Here is a 26578-nt window from a genome sequence, read left to right on the forward strand (position 1 = left end):
AAAACGTATCTATTGTGCACCGGCCTTTAGATTGCCAATTGGATTCGCCTACACTGATAAATTAAACTATTCCCATTTTGTTTGAAATTTAATCAATTTGACATTAAACTCAGTTTAATCATATCGAATGATTTAAAATTAATACTCTCTTTCTAAAAAATAATCATCTGATATTAAACCCATATTATCACGGTTGATTAGATAGAAAATTATATTATTTGAATTAATTTTAATCATTTTTGATTCCATTTTAATAATTTTCGATTGAATGTTAATCTTTTTTGATTAAATATTAATATTCAAAAAGAATAAAATGTAATACTGGAAAGATTATTTCGAATTTAATCATGCATGACTACTGCCAACGTAATCATGGCTAGGACTCAATAAGGTGAAGCGGGAATCTGCATACTTTTTAAGCTTTTTTGATTTAATTTATCTTTGAGTGTAACCCATTAATGGGTATAAAAATATCCATTTCCGCAAAAAGTGCCCCTCCTCATTTAATGGTTTACTCATTAATGGGTAAATGGGAGGGTTAATAAATGGGAGGGTCAATAAATGGGTGTTTTTTACCCATTTTCTTAAATTGTGTTAAAAAAACAGTTTTTCAAATGAAGGATGCAGGCGCTTGGTTATATATGCTCGTTGATATAAAAAACTTTATAATGCATTGAAAACAAATCGATCAAATTTTATTACATGAAATATTATAATACAAAATTGGATAAAATTGTATTGACTTATCCGTAAGCCTCACGAACGTTTCGGATTCTAACCTTTTCTGGAGATCGCCAATTTTCTTTAAAAAAGCTGTGGTTAGTAACTGTGCATTCCCAATGAGTCGGTGACGGAATTGTTGGAAGTAAGTAGTGAAAGCCCCTGGATGCGTGTCTATCACAAGAGTGTCTATAGCAGCCCCCGGGAATGTTGATGACACCTGCAAGTATGAGTGTGTATGAGTGCGTGAGAGTGAGAGACTGATGAAGCATAAATTGCTGATATGTGTACAATTTATGTTTGTTGACTAGTCCATTGTAACTTGTAAATAAAGACGCACGTAGAACGCAGTCCGCGGTTGTTATTTTTCTTCGTTATCACGCGACTCCCGGGACGGGTGTTTATTGTCCGGTAGTTCGGCACCTGCGCTGGAATTTCCAGAGCCCAGATCCGTGAAGAAAATAATAGTGGAAAAGTATTCTCCGGTGGAGGAGACATTTTGTGTGGACTGCTTTGCGTCTGTTTTGTTCGAGGAGGAGAAATTTTGTTTTTTTTTTTGTTTCTCTCCTGTACGGGCTGAAGTGCAAACTTGTTGCTTGCTGGTCCGATCTCTAAAAGTGCGATTCTTTGAACTGAAGAAGATACGCTTCGTTCGAAAAAAAGCTTATAGTGGAATAGGAAAGAACACTTTGTGGAAAGTATCGAATTGTGAAGCTGTTTTTTTGCCCGACCGTGCTCGTAGTGTTTTTTTTTTATTTTTGTTTCATGGAAAATGGTCGAGGCTAAGATAACATTAGACCCGAGATTAGACCGGTTGAAAAATTTTAATTGGGTGACTTGAAAATTCCGGATGGAATTGTTGCTACTCAAAGAAAATCTGTGGACAACGGTGTTTGACGCGAAACCGGAGGTGGTTACGTCAGCTTGGACATGGAACAACGAAAGGGATCGAGCGACAATCGGTTTGGCGCTAGAAAATGGTCAGCTGTGCCACATTATGGGAGCTGGTAGTGCAAAGGAGATGTGGGACAAGCTCAAAGGCTACCACGAGCGATTATCTCTGTCGAACAAGATCCATGTACTGCGGAGATAGTGCTCGATGCGTCTGATAGATGACGGGAATTTGTCAGAGCATCTCGTCCAGCGTCAGAGTTGGTTCACCGATTAGCCAGCATGGGAGAGCCGTTGAAGGAACATCTTGTTGTGGCGATTTTGCTGTCGAGTTTACCGGAGACGTACAACCATAGAGGTAACTCTAAGACTAGTAGGTCCCGAAGAAACGTGCACAACTTTTTGGCTCAGCTCTGGTACTATCTTCGGTCCCAAGCTAATCGATTCATCCCTCGAAACAAAGGAAATCCACTAACCCCTCATTTTATCTGTCCAACTTCCATAGCGAATCAAAACAAACATTGTGTAGTACTAGAATTTTGACTAGAATGGGGTACGTTAATCGATTTGCTTGGGACCAATAGGCTAGTCAAGTAGTGAGCCAATTTCAAATCGGTAGTTTCGTATTGATTGTTGGTACAACCCGCTTGTTACTACTCTTGAAGGCCGTCCAGCAGAAGACCTGAAGCTACAATACGTGAAAGGTAAGCTTCTAGATGAGAGACGGAGGAGATGCGAGAACAAAGTGCATGAAAAGGCAAGTGAAATGACGATAAAAACTACAGTGCGATCGGAAAAACGTAGAAGTTTTGTACGGGCTTGATACCACTGCAAGCGAGAAGGGCATTTGCGGTGGAGTTGTCCTGTGTTGATGGAGGAGAGGCGACAAAACCAAACGAAGTCGATGGTGGTTAAGGACAAGCAATCGGATGCCGGTAGCAGTGGCAGTAGTCGAGGAGTGTGCTTCACGACGACGACTACAAGTGATGTGTAGATTGACGGTCGATGGATCATCGACACTGGCTGTTCGAAGCACATGACTGGATCGACTGTGAGCTTCGACAGTATGACGTTCATTAAAGAGAAGGTGACTGGCGGACGGAAGAACGGTGAACGCAAGACAAAGTGGGCAAGGAAGGATCACAGGTGTCGTATTGGAAGTCGAAACTGTGGATATGAAGCTAAATGGATTACTGTACGTTCCTGGATTATCTGAAAGTGTGCTGTTGGTGAGTCGAATTACCAGCAATGGCTACGATGTGCTGTTTGGTGCGAAGGACTGCAGAATTTTGAAAGCTGGCAAGGTAGTCGCTGTAGGTGATAAGAGTGGAGGAATATACTAATTGAGGCAGCCAGTAGTAACGCAAAGCAGGAGAAGTGTTGTAAGTAGATACAGTTGTGGGCTTCACTAAGGAGGAGTATTGGAAATAATTAGTGAAAGGCCCTGGATGCGTGTCTATCACAAGAGTGTCTATAGCAACCCCCGGGAACGTTGATGACAGCTGCAAGTATGAGTGTGTATGAGTGCGTGAGAGTGAGAGACTGATGAAGCATAAATTGCTGGTGTGTGTACAATTTATGTTTGTTGACTAGTCCATTGCAACTTGTAAATAAAGACGCACGTAGAACGTAGTCCGCGGTTGTTATTTTTCTTCGTTATCACGCGACTCCCGGGACGGGTGTTTATTGTCCGGTAGTTCGGCACCTGCGCTGGAATTTCCAGAGCCCAGATCCGTGAAGAAAATAATAGTGGAAAAGTATTCTCGTTATCACGCGACTCCCGGGACGGGTGTTTATTGTCCGGTAGTTCGGTTTGGATTACATGTGTACACCTGCGCTGGGATTCCCACAGGAATTGAGACGATAAAATTTCGAAGTTTTTTTTTCACCCATTAGTGGGTAAAAAAAATACCCATTATGCAACCGTGAACTGATTCTTTAAATGGGTATTTTTTCACCCATTTTATGATTTCAAAATTCCCCCATTTTTTGAGAGCTGCATTGACCTTTTTGACGTTTAATCGTGTTTCTCTATCTAGCACACATGAATGAATAGACGGTTAGTTTTCCAACTAATCTGTTTCCCTCTTGCTCGCACTCGTTCGATTTAAATGGTGCAGTAGTGTGCACCGATTAAACGTCAAAAAGCTCTATACATGGTTTGAAAATGGATATTTTTTACCCATTAATGGGTTTTCATGAAACACCGTGAGAAAACCGACTACACGCTTACTTGAATATCATATTAATGACGAAAATTTTACCAATTTTAGAGAAAAGTGACTAAACTCATGAAATGAGCAAAACCAACTTTACTCATTAATGAGTATTTGACGAATACTTCAGAAAATGGGTCATTTTTATTCTCGATGTATTTTTTGTTCATGAAAAAGTACTCAATTTATTAAAAATTTTGCTACAGTGGCACCTGTCACCAAATATAAGACCTTTTGGAAAAAAATAAATAAATACGAATAATTAAAATGTTTTATATTGATTATTGGCCTCAATCAGGTGATCGGATTAGGCTTGAAACACTTTCGACATCTCTAAACCGGACATTATCTCCAGAATCATCCGACGTGCTGCAATGTTCAATCATTGTGAGCATGTTCAACAATATCATCGGGGAAAAAAGTTATCTTGTAGTGTTAACCTATCGAATCACAGTGGATGAGGATCCGGAACCATTTGCTTGTTAATTTTAGTTTCCTCTTCGTAGATCTCCGCTATTCTGAAATAGGATTAATTTTATAAAATATCTTAATTTGCTTAATTATTACACTTCTAATCCTTACCTCCAAGCAATCGGCTCTAGTTTGTTCCATAATTGCAAAAATCACGTTAATATCGAAAACATAAAATTTCCACCTGATACGGCGATGGCGTCAGTTTTATAATTAAACCCTAATGAAAATGTCTGATACATTTTAGTGCTAGAATATATTTTCAAAAATTAATAGAAAGTATCCGGGTTTCCTTTTCTTTTTTTTTAAATACCCATTTTTTTGAAAGCTTTGAATGAGTACAAGAAACTAATTTTATGGGTACTTTTGAATTAGCCTTTAAGAAACAGTTGTGGGGATTTAATTCAGCTTTGTGAAAAAAATATACCTACACTTAAAAAATATATTTTTTTTTTCTGAGAGTTTTTTTGTGCATTTTTTTTTTGTATCTTAGATTATTTACAATAAAAATACATTTTGATTATAGAATTTGATTCCAGAGATCATTTAAAATGTTAGTGCTTATTATATAACCTGCCTAATGTAACAGTTTTCGAGATATTTCAAATTAAATTTCATCATATGCAAATAATTTCAGAAAATATGCCCTTTTCATAAGTTATTCGTGGTTCTCCATCAACAATGATAATTTTAGCAAGATATAACGGAGGTATTTTGCTTTAGGAAGTCATTATACAATTTCTCGAAAAAAGTAAAATTTTGTTACAATAAATGGTTAATTCATCAGTCATGAGCAGCGAATCCAAACACATAAAGCAACCAACGATACAGACAAACCGCTTGCTACGACTACCACGGCAAACTCTCACTGCAACACAGCTCGATCGGAGTGGTAGAATGATAATGATATCAGTGCCAACATTTCAAAGGGGCGTAATTGCTTTTGTGAACAATGGCTTTAGTCGTCGATTTCTCGCGAATGAAAGCACACTCATGAAAATGAATGACACCAGCACGCAGAGGAATGTTTCCTGTATTAGCTAGCATTTGTAATTTGAAGGGGTGGGTTTTCATTTGCGAGAAATCTACGTCTAAAGCCATTGTTTACAAAAGCAATTACGCCCCTTTGAAATGGCACTGATATATTGCTTGCCTGCTTTGTTGCAATATACACGGATGAGGACATAGCTTGATCTGAATCGAGAAAAGACATAACAAAAACATCCCATTAACACACGTGTATCATCTTCGGCTTTACTTCGTGAAGCAGCTTGCCAACAATTTGCTCGTTTCCTTCTACCGCCCCGAGTGAGCTGTGTCGCACGGGCTGCTTGTCATGAAAAAGAAGGAAGAAGATTATATCATTATTGCTTTCCACTTCTGACATAGCGTTATCACGCGAGTTTATTCTCTCAGGGAGGCTCAATAAATAAGATTTGAGAATGATTTTCCTTAAACTGTTTCTATATAAGAAGTCTTCTGAATTTTTGGTTGACTTCGTATTATCTTTAAATACAAGGTTGATAGAATACACAAATAGCCGTTGTCAAGGCTGATTTTTTTTGTAAAATCAGCCATTTTTTAATTCTATCAATTTTGTCCTTGAAAAGATTCGCTTGTCATTTTGTCATTTGGAGATATTTTTGATTCCTTGGTCATGAGGATAATGAGCTGGATTTTTTTTGGTCAAAACACATCATTGTACAGCGCAAATTGACAAACAAATAAGCAGCAACTATCACAAATATTGAAGACGTTTTTTATTTTATTTTGAACCACTAGGATACGTTACACGGTAACCAGCGTAAACACATTAATGTGTAAAATTTCACACATTTCGTGAAAAAAGGGGCCTACTCATAAAATGTGTAAACTGCGTTTACACATTTATGTGTAAACCCAGCAAACGTCAATAGATGTGTATTTTTTACACATTTTTCAAGAACGGTTTTACAGCAAAATGTGTAAAAAGTAATCATTTCTAGAACTTAAATATAATGGGTCCGCATGGTTTTTTTTTATAAACAACGGAATTTTCTTATTTGTGTCAATGATAAAATAAAGATTGCTTGAATACAATAATATTTTATTAATAATATTTAATAAAAAAAAAGAAACGCCATAAAAAAAATCAGTAGCGGCGCCGGTGGTGTAGTGGTAAGCGTGATTCAATAATGGGTTCAATCCCAGTCGGCACCGCTGAGGCATAATATCTCTGATCACGCCGAGAATCACGCCTTCCTTCGGAAGGGAAGTAAAACCATTGGTCGCCGGTTCATGAGTTGATGGCTCGATAGGTAGGATCCAGGTGTGGGAGCTGCCTCCCTGGCGTCAGTAGCATTGGTGCTCAGCACGGAAAACAAATCATAGAAAAAAACAGAAATCAGTATGAAGCAAGCAAGCGAGAGACCGGACATTGATTATGATTTTTTTTATAAAACTTAACTATGAAAATAGTATAAATCACTTACCCTCTAGTATGTCTATCGTTGCGCCAGTTGCGCTGTCCAGCTTGGACCATAGTTCTTTCATTTTCCTGTTGTACTTTGCTGAAATAATACAAATGGCGTGCGTAAACAAGGCAGGATACAGCAAAGTTTGAAGTTTTTTTTTACTTATTAATGAGTATAAAAATACACATATTTTGACTGGTACTACATTCTTAAAATGTGTATTTTTTTTTACACATTTTAAGATCTCCAAATTTACACATTTTTTGACAGCTGCATATAAGTATAAAAAATGTGTATTATTTGACTCATTTATGTGTTTACGCTGGTTATCGTGTAGTGCAATGTGTGACTTATAGTGGTTTATGGTGTCTTTACGTTATTTTGGACCTCAAACAAAACATATTTTGACCCACCTTACTACTTCAAGTAGCTTTTGGACCTGGTTTGGAACATATTTTGAACCACCTGAGTGTGCGGGTGTGCGGGTATGGCGAAAATATGTTTTCTCTAGATCATGACGAACATATTTTCGCCATACCACTCTTTCAACACATTTTATCGCTTCTTCGAGCTATTCAGAAACGCTTTAATCAAATTTAATTGACACAATAACCACATTCGCATGTCCAAAATGTATACATTTAAAAAATAATAACTCTTGAAAGCTGGGTTCAGTTATGCCACCTTCTGGTTCTGGACCGATTTAGCAACAGTGTGAAAATGTTTGAGTATATTTTCAATTTACTACCACTAAATGAAACATTGAACTGAAAACAATAAGAGAAGACGCTAAACAGTGTAATAGTTTTCATGTAGCTTTCCCAATATTCTAAAATTTTATTAACTTTATTATATAAAATGTGCAAAATATAGCCAGGTGGGCCAAAATATGATAATGAGTCAAATTACATTCATTACCCTATATATACTCGCCTTCAACTCACCCTTTCACCGATGGATAACTTGAAAATTGCCTTTAAAGTTATAGGACAAACTAAATTAAATAGCATATTGCGTTAATATAGAAATGCGAAAAATTGACAAAATAGGGTAAATTGACAGTCGACCAATTTCCAGTTCCAGTCTTCACGATGCTTCCAAACAGCGTGTAACGGAAACTTTGCAATGGCATAACTTAGCCATTTCTTGATGAATTAAAAAAATTGTGGTATCTCTAGAATTCCTAGAGTTTGTAGATTATTTTGATCGTAAAAAGTTCAAGTCAACATCGCCAATTTCATCACTTCATCACTAATTATCGGAAAATGGACCAAAAGATCTATTTTCGTGTACTTAAGGGTAGAGGGGCATAGTGAACAAGTGGGGCATAGTGAGCATCCCGCAGTTTGGCTCTGGATTTCCAGCTGCATGAAACAAATCAAATTAACAACAAAAAAACTGATTTTTCTCGAACAAATTTGATCTCATCACTAAAATTTTCATTGTTTGAGCATTGTATCGTTAAAACGAAATTTATTTTTCAAATAAACCTGCTAGAATACAAAACTTATTTATGACAGGCAAGGAATTAATTTTGGCAAATACCTTTTGGAAAATTGGACGATCAACAAAAGAGGGATTTTCGAACATTATAATTTATTTTTGAATTTTCAAATTTAAGTGAAAATTCACCAAATGGAACACAGCCTAAGAGGTTGCACAGTGGGCAACAATTGACAAAACCGCGACTAAATTGAATATCTCAGCTGCCAAACGGTTTCAGTCAACATGTTATACATATTTTCAAAGGAAGAATTCCGCTGAATCGATTGGTGGCGGTAAAGTAGGAAATGCAACTATCCATCGACATAATTTTACACTTTACTTAACGTATATTACTGAAAATTTATAGTACTAAGTATACACTAGGGAAACTCTACTGGCCTAAAGGAGGATCCGGAACGACCGATAAAATGGCCACATTATAAAAAATGTCCTAGAACCTTGTGATTTTTTCTATGTTGTTCATAATCAAGAGATCAAAGCGTATTTAATATGGAAACTATATTTTGGGGTATATTGGCCATATTCTGGTTCTCCGGATAACCTGGATTGATAGATAAAGTGACCACATTATAAAAATTGTCCTAGAACCTTGCGGTTTATTCTATATTGTTCAGAATCAAGAGATCAAAGCGTATTTAACTTGGAATACATATTTTGGAATATAGTGGCCATATCCTGGTTCACCGGATAATCTGGATTGACCGATAAAGTGGCCATATTATAAAAATTGTCCTAGAACCTTGCGACTTTTTCTAGCCCTCCCTTTGGCTAGTTTTTGCACCTTGCTGTTGGTGGGCGGGCCTAATTTCATGCTTTATAGTGGAGTGTTGGAGACGGTAGGTTTATGGCCGGCGTTGCTGGCTCATGCCGCGATAGAATGGCGTCATGGGCAGGCAATGGGGATTACTAAGCTTCCCCTCTCTGATAAACCACTGCATGAGAGATCCAAAGATCTAGTCTAGCAGTGATAGTATCACACTTGTTACTCCTTTGATTGATAGCCGCGTCGTAGTACGCTTACGTATAGGCACTGACGTTGGGTGTAATACTGGCGGGTTTTGCCGCAAATCAAACATTTTTACGCAGATAGGTTTATTTGAGTTTGCAAGTGAATTATACTATATTTCAGAAAAAAGTCCAACGGTGCTCCTTCTATTTGCGTGACAAGCTTTCATTATTGTTTTCATTGAAGTATTACTCAGGAAACAATGTTAAACATCATTTTTGTACATGGTATTGTAACTAATCTTATATGTGCTTCATTTTGATTTGGGATAAGTGTTTGAACTATGGCTCGGGATTTCCACTGTGGCGTGCTTCTATTGTGACATACCCATACGTATTTTTGTGGTGCGACATAGTGGAAGCGTGTTATACCCTATATAATTTAAAAATTAGCTAGGAAACTAACTTCAAAATGAAGCATTTTAGTCACATGAAGGTGTTACCTGGGTCGAACCAAGATATAATAAATAGGTATAGGCTTAAATCAAAAGTACTTGAAACACGTTTAATTTTAGATTACAAGCACAAGTGCAGGTACTTAATATAGCATGGGTTATGATTGATTAGGCATCAAAGCGAGTGTCATGTCAACACAATCCTTCCCATTCCTTTCTTGACCTGTGTTCGGGCGCGGCCGGCGCTGGTATTGCCTAATTTAAGATCACCAGTTTTTACACATTGAGGATGATTGCTAGTCCCAAGCATCGTCTATTGGTTCTCTGTGTAATTACAGCTGATCTGGATATAACAGAGTAGCAACCGTGGGCGGTCAATCAAGCTCAAGCTCAAGCTCATGGGTTATGATTGATTAGGTGAATTAGAGCTTTTAATAATTTATTAAATTAGACTAATGAGATATCATAATCATCAAATGAACTTAAATAAGAAACTTCAGAAAGTCTAATGATATTAAGTAGATTAACAAAAGAATTAGGATGCGGGGGGTCCGCTTAGGGAGGCAACTAACCTTTAAAGTTGTAGAATAAATCTTCTTATTTAGTCTTGAACTTTAAAACGAAAACGTAAGCAGACCAATAGCATTAAGCAGATTAACAAGGAGAGGAATAGTTTAGGAAATAAGTAAAAGTAGAGGTATGTGACAATTCTCGCAACTAATAGCTTTTGGTATTGATGCATGTTTAACTTTCCGCGGCTGTCGGAATCAACGCGCCTACGTCTACGGAGCTTACGCAGAAGTGATTCGCAATGCGGTAGAGCTCACCAAAAGTTTTTTTGAGCTTCTGTAATATAGAATTTGTTCGGTACGGTCGCGAAATCTTGAAATGATTGATACGTGCGGTAAAATAACTAAATTGAAACAAAGTGCAACAGTAAAATAAGTAGAATATTTAGGGAGGAAACCAAAATTAATCAACTTGCCAACATAGGCTATCACATTTATTTTGGTGGCAATCTTTAAATAATAATATTTTTTTTTTCTCGCGTTGGTTTTTTTTTTTAACTAGTTCGTTTATTTACTAGGCTCAGTCGTGTGTGACACTTTGCGGAGCCAAAATCAGTAATGTTTGATTTACATTTTAAATAGCAGTATTTCTAGGTTAGTATTGGGTACCAATTACTCGTGGCGGGCTCGAGGTTAATGGGTAACAATTTCGATTGGAAGGATCTAGGTAGGAAACTGGTTTCTGAAGCCTCCTTCAGATACTACTCTCGGACGGTTGACCAAATCCTGGCTGTGCAGGGGCAAGTAGCACAGGAACAGGAGGATAAAAAAACTGGGACACAATGGCGGGAAATTGTTTGGAAAGGAGGGGATAGTCACATCAAACTCTAACATCAGACAAACAAAGGAATTCATAGATCGCTTGCATGTAGGAAACATCACGTGTTCCCAATACATCTCTTACTTCACGGAAGGGTTGTCTACCTCGGGCCACTAGGGTATCCAATAGTCGTGCTCTGGAGGCGTCATTACCCGGGCAATACCAAACTGCGTGATTAATGTCATCATAACCGGTTCTGCACCTACATATATTGCTGTCTACGAGGTTTATTCTATAGAGATGTGCGTCTACCGAGTAGTGGTTGGACATAAGTCTTGACATCACTCGAATGAATCCCCGACTTACATACAGACCTTTGAACCACGCTCTCGAAGAAACATTTGGAATAATGGAATGTGACCACCGCCCAAGAGAATTATTTGTCCAATCGTTTTGCCAACTTAAAAGAGAACTCTGACGAACTAATGGGAAAAATTCATAATTTGAAATTCTTCTATCATAAATCTCGCCTTGTTGTGCGCCCACCTTTGCGAGAGAGTCTGCCTTCTCATTGCCTGGGATTGAGCAATGTGAGGGGACCCATACAAAGGTAATCATATATGATCTTTCGACCAGCAAACTCATCTGCTCCCTTACCTTTGAAAGGAAATAAGATGAGTGCCTACCTTGTTTAGGGTTGCCATATCAAAACTTGAAAAGGAGGACATTTCATTTGAGGTTTGGAGATTGAGGAGGACATTGATTCCTTTTCTTAACATTAGAGTTTAACATTGAGTTTTAATCAAACGTTTTAATAATAAGTGCGCTATCACAAAATTCATGATTTGCCAAGGTTCGATTGAGATTGTCATAACTTTTGTAGTCGTTACCAATTCAATTCATCTTCTCGTTATACTGCTGAAAAATGCATCATGGAACGGAACATGGTTCCTGAAGATTCCGAAAGGCGGTTGAGTATTCATTGAATACGCCTAAGCCAGTGGATCCATCAATGCGTGATCCATCAGTGAAAAATCTTCTATTGCAATTGACTTGTTGGTACTTTTCAGCAAAAATGCGGGGAATAGAGATAGGTCGAAGTTGATCTGGAACTCCTTGAATAGCCTGTTTCATGGAGAGATCATAGTCAATGGGGGAACTGTAGTTAGTAAAGCATACACGAGAGGGGTTATAGCAAGGAAGGCTAATATCCGATGACATATAATTAAGATAGATTCGCACGAATCTGCGAAACTGGATGCTCAATTCGAGCATTTCTTCGAAGTTTGCAATCACAAGGTTGTTACTGACACTACATTTAATCAATATTCTTAATGAAAGCTCCCAGAAACGGTTCTGCGGGGGGTTTACGCCCGCTGTGTTGAATGCATACAGCCAAGGGCAATACTTAAACAAGGATATTGAATACGTTCCAATTTGATTAGGTGGCTTTTTCTTGCCGAGAGGAAGCAAAAAGATCCATACTCAAGAACTGAAAGAATAGTCGTTTTATATAGTTTAATGTCCCGGAAATATCGTAGAAAGTTGATCCTTTGTTGACACTTTTGTTTCAAATACGTAATGTGGGTACCCCAAGTGCATTTTGAATCAAACCAGACTCCAAGGTATTTGAAGGTTAAAGATTGGGTAATGTCTCTGCCCAAAAGATTAAGACGCAGTTGGGCTGGAAACCGCTTCCTTGTAAACACTACCAATTCAGTTTTTTGCGGTGAAAACTCGATACCTAAATTTCGTGCCCAGAGAGACAGATTATTTAGGGAATTTTTTTTGCAATGGTCTTTGCAAGATTTCTGCACGTGGACCTCTCATGGAAACCACGGCATCGTCTGTAAGCTGTCTAAGCGTGCTTTGATTATCTAAGCAGTTATCAATATCTTTGACATGGTACGTTACGGGATGTAAGATCTACCACCGATTTGACTACTTCAATCTAGGGGAACAGGATTTTTCAGTAATCAAAGGAACGCATCTTAATCCTTGTTACTTTTTATGCCTTGTTGATAGTGATAAGTCCTCTGGTTGCCTAGACCGAGGATGATCTTGAAACAAGGAAAAAATGAGTTAGTTAGTCTTCACCTATGTGATTCCTAATCTTCTATTCGTTGTTACCTAGTTTGAAGTGGTTAAGACTAGGGCTCTAATGCATGGTCACTATCGATGTCATTCTTTAATTTTGTTGCTAAGTAATCCAATTTTGACTGACAAAAGGGGGGCGCGCCTTTGGAGGGTGTTCCAACACTCCGAAGGGTATAAATAGCGGGACCTTTCAAAGAAATTTTCCAGCATAGTGTTAGTGTTGAGGGCTAATTGTAGCTCAAGGCTTCATGATGCTACAACCACAACATTCAGGACAGTAGGGTTAACTACCCGAGCAAAGTCTGAGATCAAATTGAAATCTAAATTTGATGTTGTGATTTCGCTGATAATGATTGCTCAGGTTGCTGTCGTTTTGGTCGTTTTAACGGTTAAAATATCAAAATTGAGAGCAAAAAAATCTTCCTGTGACATCACATTGAAAACTATTTCTGCTATCAGTGAGAGCAAACTGAAAACTCAATTTGATATCAATTTTTCCTGTTGATAACAAAACAAGTAATCAATTTGATTTTATGCTACGGCAATGAAAACAAACCCGCAACAAAATATTTTTGAAGAGCAAATGTACAGCAAAATGAAAACGAAATTTATCAATTGCATAAACTGAAATCAAATTAGGATTTCAGTTTGATGTTGATATCAAAACTTGATTTCAATTTGCTGTCATGTTGATGCTGGCTTTTGCTCGGGTACCCCATTTCCGGCCTATTAAGCACAACCCGCACTTAGTCTTTCTTAATCTAGCGCAGTTTAGCATCAAACGGAATGTTATTATTACTGATGGCTTTAAAATTTATTTACCTTTCCGTATGTACGGTAAGATTTGATAATGAAAAATCAATCGTTGAGATATTGTCAAAAGTCTAACACTGCTTCTTGACGCCAAACTCGGCCTACGGATTCTAAACTCGGCCTAACGCTTTGAAACGCCAATGAATTCACTTCGGCCTATCGGATGGAGATAAAAATTGATTCGGTCGGAGCGCTTCTTTTCTTTTTGGAAATAATGGGTGCAAACCTTCATATCACGCGTTATCATTGACTTCGTTCCGTAGCTTATTAACTAAAGTATCATACCAAACGCATAATTGACTTGTTAACTCTGAAATCATGGATTTATTTGAAGTTTTCTGCTCAATAGGCCCACAATGGGCGATTAGGCTAAAGCAGTTCTCTACCCTATTTTCTTAATAATATAGCACCAAACAAACGGCACGACACCAATATTACAGATGATAACAATATTATTTTGATGTTTAGTACACAATATTTTATCTTTTTCTTTTCATCCCGTCTACCACTTATATTGTAATTTGTACAGACCGCAGGAAAGGTACACTTTTGTTCCATCAATTTATTCCAGCTTAATACTTTTTGGCCACTTTTTCATAATCTTGTTGTTATGTTTTGCCTATTCGAGTTCGACAATTTCTCGATGAACATTTCAAATGGTCCTATCTGCTTTGATCGATTCTCTTCATCGACTTTCTCTTTTCATAACCACTGCTATGCAAACAGATTTCGCGCTAATTCTACCACATAGTTTGATAAAGGAGGTTCTTATCTAGCGTCCAAAACGTCAAATACAACAGGGAAAGGTTTTGCAGCTGAGTTATTGACGAAAGAGAAAGTCGATGAAGAGAATCGATCAAAGTAGATAGGACCATTTGAAATGTTCATCGAGATTTCATTTTTCACTTTTTGACGTTTAATCGGCGCACACTACTGCACCATTTAAATCGAACGAGTGCGAGCAAGAGGGAAACAGATTAGTGGGAAAACAAACCGTCCATTCATCCATGTGTGCTAGATAGAGAAAGACGATTAAACGTCAAAAAGGTCTATAGTTGCTTCGTACAAGTTTGCTTTCGACAGCTTTCGCTAGTTTAAGTCGGTGGTAAGTTATTGTTCATTAATTATGCAGAATGGAAGAGATCGAACTTTGCTCCTGGAGATCGAAGTGTGCTCTGCTTCTGTACGGACGCGAAAAATTTCCGGTTTTATTTTTTCTTGGCGTTTCCTAATTTTAGTGCAAGAAAGTGAAAGTGATCGGTTGGAAATGCATTCGAAAGTGTTTTCGTTTATCATAATCCTTTTCATCAGAACTTTTATTAGGCGATTGGCAATCTGGCCCGATGATTCTGATTGGAGGCAGGTGCAAGAGCTTCTCTGAAGATCCGACGGAATGTTGTGAAATGTTTAGCTAGAATTAGGAGATGTAACAGTCTTTCAAGTATTGGCTTCACGTGCAAACCATCGTTCATTTGGTGAGTTCGTTCCTGTTTATTTGTTCACTTGTTTCGATACCATCTATCAGTTTTCTAGAATTTTGTCTTGGACATCTTTTCAAAGAGCCACGTTCATGCTGTAATTTGTCGAGCGCACAATTTTCACATGTTGAGATCGAGTGGGAACGTCAAGATAGTCATCCAAGTGCTTTTGTTTCTGGTTTTAGACGTTTGATGTCTTCAGTGATGTTTTTGTACTTTAAAGTTCCCTTTATCTGTGATCATGGTGGGTCTGAAGAGTTTTTGTTGAGCACGCTGAGGCTGAGATTGCATACCCCCTCCATGGTTGACGGTACTGAAGCAAAGGGTTATGTTTAATTTCTTTATATTTGCAACGATGATAATTTCCTATAGTGACACATATCACCTTTTTAATGCTTCAGTATGCCTCAAACGATTAATTATTGGTTGTTAATAGAACTTCCTTGATGAAATCGGCTGCTTCATGCAGACTGAGCAATTCTGATTATAGTATCAGATTTGTTCTGTTTACAGAGGAATTGGAACATCTCACCAATAAAGTAATGATCTCCTAGTAAATTTTGCAAATCATTTTATTAAAATTTTATTTTATTCAAGCATATTATTTGTGTTACAGTCAATTAGCATTAGCATACGATACAAAAGATTCAATATTAGTTCCTCGTTTTTGCGTCATCGTTCGTGCTTGATGACCCTGGAGGGATCGATTTTGCTTACTGAGCAGAAAATCATGGATTTAACCCCAAGCTCTTCCACAGCACAATAAATCGCCACCATCATTTTTATATTTGATATTGAATATTAACCTCGGAAACTATTTGCATATCAAGCGAAAACGTAGCCCTGTATTGTCGCGAAGCGTTATGGTTCTGAGATGCTCGATGACCCTGGAGGGATCGTGTTTGCTTATTGAGCAGAAAATCATGGGTTTAATCCCAAGCTCTCCGTCATGACTCTTAAAATTCATGATCACTAAACAAAATGAATATGTTCTTTCGATAGCCGGCTATCGAGAGATTAAATAAACAACAAATAAACAATACATCTTTTGGTTGCATCGCCAACTTGAGGAGAATCCTAACCGAATACCCTACCCAACCCTCCAACTCCGTAGCACTTATGAGGGTGTCGCTAAGTCGGTGACCTCTCGTTAAGTAAGTACTACATCAACATTTCATTCCCTATCCCTAGTTATGGTAAAGATGGGCGTGGCCGGGAATAGCGACAGTCATGCTTCTGTTACTCTTGTTTAGATTGGAACCAATGTTTACTCCCCAGCATTATTCCTGAAAGTAGTCTAACTGAGAATTTCAGAAGAGACGTGAGCAGTGTCTGTTTTTATCATTTACCATCACATGCAAGGAGTATCGCTTCAACCCAGTGTCGATGAATTGCGTTTGTTTTGAACATCTTCGTAGTTACGAAGCGAGCGAAATGAACAAATGAGTTTATTATGCATCAACGAATACGCGTTTGTTGATATTCACCAGTGCTCGATTATCAAACCCAAAATTGTCAAAATCAGAAGTGATCCTCAAAAGCAAAATAATCAACGACATTTTGGGCAAAATGATTATTTTGAATATTGTCAACCACACTGCCTAAATCATCGATATTATCATCAGTTCAGCTTGAGGCAATAATTTGCCGTCGACTTATGTCTAAAAACCACGTTCTTCAGCGCTATATTTGTTTAAAATGAAAATAATCATTTTGCATTTGATCCTCAATATCATCCCGACCAAGATGAAGACGAATATCAATATTTACAACAACAGAGGCGATAATGAGAATCCAGCCACGAATGAAGAAAAACAAAGGTTGCCTAGATCAAGGGAATTTGTTTATATCAAAATTCAAATTCATGCAGCTAGTTGGTCTATCTGTTAAGGTTTTCTTCATTTTCAGCTAAATTGAGTGTAGAAGAAAGGATTTTTATCAGCACTGGACGTGAGTGTCGCTAGTATCCAATCTACGAAGTATATCATAACAACGCTAACGCAGTTATCAATATCTTTGACATAGAAATTATAAAGTAAGGGACTTAGACATGAACCTTGGGGTAAGCCCATGTAGCTAATTCTAGAAGTTGTCAGTTGACCTAGATTGAAGGTCATTTGTTTTTCTGACAGCAAATTATACAAGAAATTATTCAAAATACCGGGTAATACTGAAGCCAATTACTCCTTGTGCGCAAAGGCCAGTTGAATATCAGATGAAAACATCGCTAGACAAACGTTTGTTTCTTTTAATCTTCTGGAAACCAAATTGCGTATTTGAAAGTAGATTATTTGATTCAACCCAATAGTCAAGTCTTAATAGGATCATTTTTTCTAATAATTTCCTCAGGCATGATAACATAGAGATCGGACGGTAAGAATTGTGATCAGACGCTGGTTTCCCAGGTTTTTGAATAGCTATCACTTTAACCTGTCTCCATGCTGGTGGAACTTTATTTAATTTCATAAATGAATTATATAGGTTAAGTAATCGTCTTTTAGCGATATCGGGGAGGTTTTTTAGAAGGTCGAATTTGATCATATCGCTTCCCGGAGCAGAGTTATTCGATGAAAGAAGTGCCATTGAAAATTCCAGCATTGTGAATGGTTCATCGAGAGAACCGTTACTTCGGGCTGTATCCCGTAAAGTTGGTTGTGCTGGAACCAGTCTTCACGTAAACATGCACGGCGCTGAGCGTGAGTTCAAATTTCAGAAGTGCAAGTTCATTCAGAGCGCGTGTTCTCTCTCAGGCTCATGTTTACACACGAACATCGAACTTGAGAGAAATGAACAACATCTGGGGTGAGCGCAGCGTAAATGAACTCAGGCTTGATGTTTCGTGCTTGCGCCTGTGCTCGAACATCGGGGTTGCACTCGGAGGTTTTACGTGATGGTTGGTGTTGGCGAGATGATAATTGCGGTTTAACGTGGGTAATTTAAAAAGAGATTTTGTCCGGTTTTGCGACAATCGTCAACACCAATATCTTTCTGACTGCGCGTAGTTGCCAGTTATTAAATTATTTAAAAATTGCTTTTAAAAGACTTAAAGTCAGTCAAGCATTGCGCAATGTTTATAGTGCAGTTCAATTTTATTTATTTTAATAAAGAAGGATTAATAGAGGAAGTGGATGCAGCATTCTGGAATAAAGAAATGTCGGACAAAAGCTGCACGAAAATTTGGAAAATGGTTGGTGGGTTTTATTCTTTTATTATTGCTCAGTAATATACTCATTTTTTAGTTTCCATTTATTTAACCTCCTAAACAATAAAACAACAAATCGAATTAATCAGTTGAAAATCAAAATAACAAATAACGAAAAGATAAAAGATGTATACAGTTTGTTGGAATTTGTTAATGGCAGCAGGCAACAAATCACGACTGAACCGAATAGTCATCAAATCATTGAGCGTTTGTGGGGACATTCGCAGCGAACTTCAGTATTTTGATTTGGGGTTACTTTGAGAATGCTCGATGAATGTAGAAAAGAAATGAGTGAAACTCAAACAATTTAGTTCTTTAAATATGAAACTTTGAATGAGTATATAATCAGAAAACTTCATAAGCAATAAGAATACAACATTGAATGTGTGATGGCTGTATCGGAAATACATTTCATAAGTGATGGTTTGAGTGCTTTTTCAAAAAGACGGAAAACACGAAAATGGTTTTTTAATATTTTTGTAAAATATGTAACACATACTTATAAAAACTATACACCATATCAACGGAAATACCATAAGCTACAATATGTAACCAATGTTTTTTATTTGGAAAAAGCACAGCAAGTAAATTTATTCTTTATATTATACTATCAAAGTTACCCGCATTATCAAATATACCCCGTTTTACGGTACTGTGAAACAACGGGCTTATATAAATCCCGAATAATTTCAAGAAAGATGTGGTGAGTTTTGATTGATGTCAGTTCTGAATAAATCGTTTATATTTTCGTCGTTACTTTTCTCATTGAAAAGTAGACTTGAACAGAAAATAGATTGAAATTTAAGCTACATATCATTTTCAAGGAAACTTCCGATGTAACTTATTTTTCAGTCCTAATTTATACTCAAACAACTTTGATGCTATCTGAGCAGTGTTTCAGTCAAGGGCTTCGATTTTTTTCTTTTTTTTTTCTTTCTCCAAAGTCCAAAGCGCATATGGATGAAACCCCTTAAACATATATAATCACAGCTATTTGAAAGTGATTTAGATCAGAAAAATCCTTACAAACCAAATTTCCATGTATTGTCAGTTGTCAAAGATATTATTTTTTTTTAAATATTTGAAACAACAACTAAAAATACTTACAAGCTTGTCGTCTGTCGTAACATATGGTGAGTCAATGAAACACCAGCGTTGATCGAATAGTAACGCGGCTCGGAATGCGTTATTATCCATCATTACTGTTGCTCGAGTGGTTATTGCATGAACATTTTTTTCGGAAAACCTGTTGCCCGGTGGGACTTGTTTTAGTTTCAGCTGAAACATCTTCACAAACTTATACACGTCACCCAAAATTAAGTCATCCGATTGTAGATTCTTTGTTAGACCATACACAGGTTCAAATGCACATGAAAATTCTATGACGTAATCCCAGTCGTCCTCTGTAAGCCGGAGATCATCAAATTTGCAGCCCAAATCTTTATAAAAAGTACTTTAGGCATATAGGCATGCAACAATTTCATACATATGTAGAACCCCATCTGGTTTCGACGTCAATTTTCGGAAGAAGTACTTTTGCCAAATCGAAAAATGGTTTATATTCGGTTTTCTGACAGAATTTCACTATTTTTCGGATTTTCTTCAAACTTTAGTCCTCTCCATTAATCACGTCCTTCACCAACTTGATTGTATGCGCGGCACATATCAGAGTAGCAATACAAGATTCGTTACCATGCAGAAAAATGCTTTCTACCGCCTCTAACATCTCATTCACTTCTTGATCAACCTGTGTTGTGTCATCGTTGGCAATATATTCATCGTGTTTCTCTTCTTCATTGCTGAACATGTCTTCATAGCTAAACTCAGTTTCCGAATCGAGAGCCATGTGCTGAGACTTATTCAATTCCCGCACACATTTTAACATATTCTTGCCATTGTCCGTAGTACACGAATAAATATGCACCACACCGGAATCATAAAACTTCAAAACTTCTTCAAATCGCAGTCGCAAGTTTTCAGCAGTCTGGGGTGTGGTTATTTCCATCATGGACAGAGTTCACGTTCGAAACTTGCCATTGACTAGAGTTCTCGCATTGATCCAAAAAATGTTCCGGTTGTGCCGTTGAGCCCAATCGAATTCCAAAGCAAATAATCCGTTGAGTTCCTTAGCAATCATGCTTCGTATGATGTTTGAAATTTTTGGGATCATCGAAGCCATTGCTTCACCGTATGACGGAATATTTAGAGCTTTGGCTAGAATTCCAATTGTCGATCGAAATGCTTTCGAGTTAAAAAAGTTAAAAGGAACCGGGTTTATGGCAAGCATTTCAACTAATCCGCATTTAAATTCGATAGGATCTACTTGCACAGTTACTGTCTTCAGTTTCTTAGCCTCTCCTTCTTGAGGTACAATTAGTTGATCTGACTTTCGCTTGTATCCTGTGATTCCGATTTGCGATGCAATGTTCGGATGTAATTGGACAATATGTCTCCTCAAGCTACTTGCAGAATCTTTGAGTTTTCCAATACACCCTTCAACTTTGCATTTGAATAATTTTCCATTTTCATCGTAGTGAAAATAGCATTCCTTTATTTCTGAACTTTGCATTTCGATTACTTGCTAGACATGAAATAAAAGGTTATCAAATTAACATTAGAAAAAAATGGTTTCGAAATGTTGAAAAAGAAACCATCATCGGTGCTTGGGTGCGAACATTGATGTTCGAGCGCTGAAGAAAACGAAGTGCGCGCATGAACTTTAAACATACGCTCGGGCTCTTGTTCATTTGGCTGAGTGCATGCGTGAGCACAGAATGAATGTTCGTGTGAGTACGAAAACTTATTTGCTCACAAGCGCGATGCTGCACCTTGAAGACTGGCTGGAACAGAATCTGGACAATCCTTTTTAGCGAAGTCGAATATCCATTGGGAGGAGTATTCTTCACTCTCATTGGAAGATGAGCGGTTTCGCATATAGCGAGCCTTTTTCCAAAGCGTTGTCATCGAGGTTTCTCTAGAAAATCCCTCGATAAAAGTACGCCAGTAATTTCGTTTATTTGCTTTTAGTAAGTTTTTAAGCTTTTTTTTTCAAGCTTTAGATACTTTTCAAAAAGCTCAGACATTTCATGTCTACGATAATCTTTAAAGGCATCGGATTTCTCAAGATACAACTTTGTGCATTCGTCATCCCATCCAGGGGTGGCGGGTCTTCTTTTGAGGGATGCACTTGAAACACGTCGTTTCTGAGCTTCTAATGGGCTTTTGTAGATTAGTTCGGTAAAGAAACGATACTCTTCCAGTGGTGGTAGAGGATCGGTAGAATCAATATCAAGAGTTACCGCCGATACAAATTTTTGCCAATCAATGTTCCTCGTGAGGTCAAAAGGAACTTGAGTTGACTGATCTGTTTTTAGACGACCACTTTTGATTGAAATAATAATTGGCAATCTAATGATAGTGAGTTAGAGCACAAATATATGTCAAGACGGCTCTCTCGAGCAGGAGGGTTTGCTATACGTGTTGCTTCAACAGTGTTCAAGATAGTCAAGTTGAAATCGTCGCACAAATCATAGAAAATACCCGCTCTATTGTCATCGTATGATTCGCCCCAACCAGTACCGTGTGAGTTCATATCGCCCAGTATTAGAACTGGAGATGGAAGGATATTAACTGAACTCCAAAGCTGATGGCGGTTTCCTTGGAGGGACATATACAGAAGCTATGCAAAGATCCATGTTCTTCACATGTATTTGGCAAGCAACAATTTCATACCTGAAATTATTGCGATTGAGATTTTATAGAAGGAGTAGCACTTTTTGATCCCCAAAAGTACGCCACCACATCTCGGTCCAGGCGGATAATGTTAAAATCGTGGAAGTTTAGTTCATCTTCAGAAGAAAGCCAAGTTTCACAGAGTGCAAATATATCACAAACAGAATTGTGAATCAAATACTTGAACGAGTCTAATTTAGGTATTAAACTACGACAGTTCCATTGTAATAAAGTGATCATATCTTGATCCTCACTCGACGAATTATCCATCGAAAGATATGAATTCACCAATGAGGGGCCATGATACAGTAAATTGCTTGAAGTAGTTTCCGACTATAGGAACAAGTAGGTAAATAAGCCCTCGAAGTGGCGATTCGTCGGGAAAGCCGAGGGCATTCAAAAGTTTATCCACACACAATGTCCTTAAATTTAATCTTTCCTCGCTTGGACGGGAGAATTTTCTTTGAATTGCGAGTAGACGTGGTGTTTATTTCTGGTAACCTCTTACCTTTATTAGGTAGCGGCGGGGTGGAAAAGCTGCAGCAAGGATCAGATGGAGCAGCAATTACCGATTTGTTCGGCTTTTTCAATGAATCCCCGCTACCTTCAGATTTTTGCATGCTTTTGAGAGTGGTTTTATTTTTTTCCGGCGCACTCCCGGGGAGCTAGTCGGCTTCCTTTTACCGGGGGCGTGTACCTCCGGACACTCACTCTCATCTGCTATGTCAGAGTCCAGTTCATCGGAAGACAAAATCTCCCAAGGGTTTTTTCATTTTGAGCGGCTGATGCCAACGAAGCAGAGGTTCCATTTTGCAACTTAACCATTTCTGGAAACGTCAGCTTGGAGCGTTCTTTTATTGAACGTTTAACATTGTTGGCACGCTTCTTGTTCGCGGGGCAGTCCTGCAAAGCATGAAGAGGTTCTTTGCCACAGTAAGCACATTTAGTTGATTCCTGTTGGCAAGCACACTCCATGTGGTCTTGGCTACACCCTCCATGTGGTCTTGGCTACATCCTCCATGTGGTCTTGGCTACAGTTGTCACAAAAAGCAGCTGTGTGTTCCAACTTTTTGCAGTTGGTACAATTATATACCCTTGGTACAAAAAGTCGCACCCGGGAAAAAAACATTTTCAATTTCTAAAAACTTTGGGAGAACCGATCCAGCGAAAGACACCTGTAGTGAGCCTGAAGGGGAATAAGTTTTTTGACCATCTACCGTGGTCGCTGAATACAATATCCTGCAACCCAGAACGTCCACGGTAGATGTAGCAGCATTTTGAAGGCGCCCCATACCTTCCATGACGTCATAACACGTCAGGCTCACTGCAGAGACCACGCCGTCTATCTCCACATCTCGAGATGGGATGTAGACGTAATACTCTTCATTATGTGAGCGCAACTCTAAGACCAGCAGGTCCCGAAGAAACGTGCTCAACTTTTTGGCTCAGCTCTGGTACTATCTTCGGTCCCAAGCTAATCGATTCACCCCTCGAAACATAGGAAAATCCACTAACCCCTCATTTTATCTGTCAAACTTTCATAGCGAATCAAAACAAACATTGTGTATTACTAGAATTTCGACTAGAATGGGGTACGTTAATCGTTTGCTTGGGACCAATAGGCTATTCAAGTAGAGAGCCAATTACAAATCGTTAGTTTCGTATTGATTGTTGGTTATACGCAGTTTGTTCCGATTGACCTGATGAAATTCGGTCCCGGGAAACGACGCGTCAACGTTCTTTTAATCCCTAAGAAGTTTAGGGCTTTCTCTTTCTGCCGAAAGTAGACAACCCAAGGCGAAGCAGAAGACGCCTGGTAATGACGCTTTCGAACTTTATCATTGGGAGGCTTGACGCCCCCTGTGCATCATCCATACGAAATTTAAAACTTTCGTTAAGAAGTAATTAATTTTTTTTTTACTTTTTTGATTTACGAACCACCCTATGTGGAACGATTCCACTGGGGGAGAGACAGATGATTCACAAGCAAACAGTCAGAGGAATGGGTATACAAAAAAACAGATACGTGCTACTATTTGCCCTTACCGTTTCTACTGCTTATACTGTTGCTGCTCTGCCACAATAGATGCCGGTCGTACACACACCGTCCGTGCGGTGGCTCACTGCTTTCTGCTGGTTATTGTTTCCAGTTGTACACACCGTCCGTGTGTTTTGCCGTATGCAGAATTTCGGTATCATCGAAGCGGGTTTTAAAGGTGGACAGTCCGACCGTAGGCTTCGCCAGGATCGGCTGCTTCCTCCAGAAATGCGCGAGTCACCTGAGGCACAAAAACTTTTTCCGGAAAATAACGTTTCGCGGTGAAAAAAAAAACACTTTCAAAGCTATGCCGTGTGACGAGACAACAGACCCTGATGTTGCTCATTCGCTAGCAGAACGAGGAATGATTCTCGCGTTGGTTGTTTTGCACGAAGTTCGAAATTCGCGTGGTTTTCGTAACTTACATAATTTAGATATTTCGTTCGACACGGATTTACTTCTTCAATCAGATTACTACGCGCACACGTCACAGCATTTTTACTATAACTATCTTGAAACAATACATACGGAATCCAGTGTTCAAGCGGCCAACATAGGCAGTCCTTCTGCTGTATTGTCAAAGATAGAAGCAACATTTATTCAAATGGGTCAAGTCTTGAAAACTAAGCTGTCACGCAGCTTGATACCCAATAATAAAAAAAAAACCTTGCGGCTTTTTCTATGTTTGTTCATAAACATAATAAATAGATCAAAGCGAAATTAATAAAGAATTTAAATTTTGGTGTAAAGTGACCATAACCTCCGGAAAATCTGGATTGACGTAGAAGTTGTCATAGCATGTAAACATTCCTGCAAAACCACAATCTTTTTTCTTAACAATCTTGTTAATATGCAAATAATTAAAACTATTTTTATTTTTAAAGCAAATCCCTAGTATCCCACTTCTGGCAGATGCTTAAAAAATGGTACTTTAAATCGAAAATTTGAACACATTTGAGTTCTGTGAAGAAGACTTCAGCTCAATTGGTCATAAGAGAAGAAAGTTAAATCTGCTATTATATTGATCGGCACTGTAAATCTCCTAGAAACCCGCAGTTGGTATGTGTGTGCGTTTTTTTTTTTTTTGGCAAGGAGGAAACCTTCAAAAAATCCATCGTGCCACCGCTTGCCGACTGGGTGCACAGTCGCGGTGACACAGTGTGTAGGATTCTTACCGCACTAAAACCTCCTTGGACGCCTTGCCCTTTTCCCCGGAACCACTTGTCGTATTACTTCGGAGGGGGCCGTGCATTACGCACCTCACTTTACCTCAGCTAATTGGCGCTTCCAGTTCGCTGATCGTCTCCCCAATTTGTGAGCCATTTAGCTCTCAGTGTCACGTTCTCCCCGGTGGTGGATTCAGCCTACTCTGACGGAGAGTTCTCCCGGCTTCCAAGGGGGGGAGGTGGCTGTCAAATACGAACAATCGTCGCCTACCTCGCATAACTGGTTCCAAACGTAAACAAGCCATAAGAAACCTACAGCGTTTGTTTACGTTTGGAACCAGTTTCATACAAGATGATCAGTAGGCTGATTTGACAGCACGTCCCCCCCCCCCCAGCCGGCTTCGGCTTTCACTTTGCACTTGTGTGAGCACATTACTACTTTCTAGTTAATCTTCTCGCCATTTTCGCTGCAGCACTTACATGAGCTGCGTTACTGCTCTGCTGACGGCGTTAAAGGTGCCCTCCTCTCGACACATTTCTTGGACGACATTCTCCGTGCTAAGGGCGAGCATATCCTCTCACACAGCATCAAATCTAGGACATTCGAAGACCACGTGCTCTGGTGATTCTTCCACATTCACACACTCCGGACAGAAGGGTGACGTTGTGTGTCCGAACTGATGCAGGTACTTCCGGACCAGACAGGAACTGCGTCAAGTGGAAGTTGACTTCTCCATGCGTCCTGTTCACCCAGGTCGAAAGAGTCGGTATTAGTCTGTGTGTTCATCTACTGTTCTCTGCTGCATCCCACTCCTGCTGCCACTTAGCCATCGAAGAGATGAACTAGCCTATGGCTAAAAATCTCTAAAATAAAGAAAAAAAAAAAAAAAAAACTTAGCCATCGACTCCGTTCTCACCATTTTTCGTACTCCTCTGGTTTCTCTCGTCATATAGCACTCGTAGTCCTCCGCCAAGGTGATGCCGATTGGGATCATACCGGCGATAACGCATACTGCCTCCATCGAAATGGTTCTGTATGCACTCACGACTCGCATGGCAATGAGCC

General features: G+C 38.7%; 1 pseudogene; it reads right to left on the minus strand.

Moving 5' to 3' along the window:
- Positions 1-207: 207 nt before the first annotated feature.
- On the minus strand, positions 208-25404 carry LOC135714479 (uncharacterized; annotated as a pseudogene).
- Positions 25405-26578: the final 1174 nt, after the last annotated feature.

This window comes from Ochlerotatus camptorhynchus, unplaced genomic scaffold (assembly GCF_037179485.1).
Source record: "Ochlerotatus camptorhynchus isolate MF236.1 unplaced genomic scaffold, CSIRO-AGI_Acam_v1.1 ptg000651l, whole genome shotgun sequence".
In the NCBI taxonomy this organism is placed as follows: domain Eukaryota; kingdom Metazoa; phylum Arthropoda; class Insecta; order Diptera; family Culicidae; genus Ochlerotatus; species Ochlerotatus camptorhynchus.